The following is a 2,939-nucleotide window of genomic DNA, read 5'->3' on the forward strand; positions in this document are numbered from 1 at the left end:
GCCAGTTGCCAGCGCTGTGCCCAGTGTGTAGACAGTGTGTAACTTGTGCCAGAAATAATACTCGGTCTGCACCATGACTCCCACCTGGTGTCCAAAGAACAGGGCTTGCCCCCTTGAAGACCTTGAGATGGACTTCACGGATGTCCAGCCAAGCAGGGGACTCAGATACCTCCTAGTAACTGTGTACATACTCTGGCTGGGTTGGAGCCTTCCCAACCAGAACAGAACGGAGCCGGGAGGTAGCCAAAGTCCTCCTGAGAGAAATTGTGCCCCTGTTTAGCCTACCGTCCACAATCCACAGTGACAATGGGCCTGCCTTTGTAGCAGATGTAGTGCAAATGTTAACTAAATCCCTCAATATTACCTGGAAACTTCACACTGCGTACAGGCCACAGAGTTCAGGGAAAGTAGAGTGAATGAATCACACCCTCAAAGGAACCTAGTTAAATTTTGCCAAGAAACTGGCCTCCCATGACCAGATTTACTGCCCCCGGCTCTCCTGCATGCTCGCTGCACACCCGGAACACAAGGTTTTTTCCCCTTTTTTATTAGTGTATGGACGCCCTCCCCTGTGTCTAGGAAGCGTCCCAGGGAACCTACACCAGAGAGGAGATAAGGGAGCAGGAGAACAGCTCCAAGCCTTGGGGGCCACCCTAAATAAGCTACAACAATACACCATAGAGCCCCGATCTCTCTAGGAACCCCAGTGCATTCCTTCCAGGCTGGGGACTCAGTCTGAGTTAAAGATTGGAAAAAGGACCCCCTCAAACCTCAGTGGAATGGCCCCCACATTACTGTTCTAACTACTCCTACTGCCCTCAAGGTTGCAGGCATCACTTCGGGGATCCGTCGTTCCAGAGTGAAAAGGGCCCGTCATCCTGACCAGGAGGCACATCAGTGGAAGGCCCAGCCAGACCTCCAGATCCTCTCCGCCTCGACACCTGACGATCGCCGTCTGACTAATGGACACCTGCGCGCCATGGATCCTGGCTCTCGACAGAGCCGTGTCCTTTATTCTAAGCATTAGACTCTCTGCTGTTGCACCCCTGGATTGGACTATTCCTCAAAAAGTTGCCCTTTCTATTGTCTATTGGGTAATCGTTAAGCTGTTTTACTGTGCTTCCCTGTTTCTCCTAGCTGGACCCAAGTCTCAGCCTGCATTTCCAAAGTACTGTAATCTTTGGGAGCTACTCCTTTCCCCCGGTGAGATCTCCTAGGCGGAACAGGCTGCCCCTTCGCTGATCCCTGCTCTAGTCGGGCTCAGCGGAGCCGGATCAGCTGCAGTAGGCACAGTGGCTGGAATAAACAGAGGAAGTCGATCAGGATTGAGAGCAGCTTGAAACCACCATGATTCAGCTGCAAGATCCAATTGATTCCCCGGCTGAAGCGGTGTCACAAAACCGTAGAAGACTGGACCTCCTGTTCAGGTCACAGGGAGGCTTATGTGTAGCCCTTGGAGAAAATTGTTGTTTTTTATGCAAATAAGCCTGGCATAGTTAAGAGCTCTCTAGCCAAAGCAAAAGAAAACATCCAGGGTAGGAATAAAATGTTAGAAAATAAAAAGTCTTAGTTCCAGGGACGGTTTGAATAGAATCCATGGCTAACAGCTCTTCTAACTGGCCTAACTCTTCTAACAGTGATTCTGCTGCCCCTCAGACTATTAGTGGGACCCCGCGTATTAACTGGCTCATTAACTTTATCAAAGAACGCGTTTCCTCCCATACAGCTCGTGTATATGTGGAGCTACTGTGACCCTGTCATAAGCCAGGGAGATGATGCCCCCTAAAACAAAGTGCTTGAAGGGGCATCAGAGGGGAGAGTGATAGGGAAGATTTACAAGGACAGCGGTTCACGGGGGCTAGCGGGTGGCTCCCCTCCCTCTGGGCCCCTCCTCAACACAAACAACAACCAAAACACTCCCTTGGTTTCCCGCTCTGCCGAGCACCACCGGGTCCCAAGGTTCGCTCCCAGAACTCCCTCCCCCTTGCCTGCTTGCCTGCTGTGCACGTAGGAATGTTACAGATAAGGAAGCAGAAAGATTTATATTGCTCCCTTTGCCTTTGTTCAGAGCTCAGACTTTTTGGGGGAATTCCTCCCCTCTGAGCCCGCTGGTGCCGGTGTGGAGTAAAGCCTCAGCGCTCCAAGACCTCTGGGTGCCGCTTGGTTCTTCCGTCAGTGACCCAGTCCAGGGGTTTTTTTCAGTATTTTCCGTAACACTAGTGCTGGCCAAGCGTTCCTATGGAACCAAACGTCCACAGGTAATAATTGTAAATTTTTGGAAAAACATAAAACACAACAACCTGAAGGCACCAGAAAGCAACAGAAACAAAGCAGATACTGGGTGAGGGTTGACATTTGGAAGGAAAGAAGGGAACTGAGTGAGTTTGTCACTTTTAAAAATGGCTTTCAGTCTTACTATGCTGATGGACAGTGACAGTAATGGGGTATGTGGGGGGGACTTGATAATAGGGGGCAATCTAGTAACCACAGTACTGCTCATGTGAAACCTGAGCATAAGATTGTATATCAATGATACCTTAATTTTAAAAAATGGCTTTCGGCCTAAAAGTAGACTCCAATCTTTACCATATGGGCAGCTAAAACCTGGATAGAAATCCATAGTCTTATTGGCTTAAAAAACTAGAAAACAGACAGTGTGGCAACCACAGCAGCTGGAAAGTGAGGAGGGAAATTCTGAAGGAGAGAACCAGAGCGGAAGAGCCCGAAAACCTGTGTGCATTGTCTTCCCACATCTCTGATCCACCGCTCAGCTACACAGGTGTGGAGGCGCAGACTCCCAGCAGCCCAGCTGAGTGCAAAAAAACTTCACTGGAGTTTTCTTTATTAAAGTATCATTGATATACATGCTTATGAAGATGTCACATGAACAACATTGTGGTTTCAACACTCACCCACATTATTAAGTCCTCACCCCTCCA

The sequence above is a fragment of the Manis javanica genome, chromosome 10 (assembly GCF_040802235.1).
Source record: "Manis javanica isolate MJ-LG chromosome 10, MJ_LKY, whole genome shotgun sequence".
In the NCBI taxonomy this organism is placed as follows: Eukaryota; Metazoa; Chordata; class Mammalia; order Pholidota; family Manidae; genus Manis; species Manis javanica.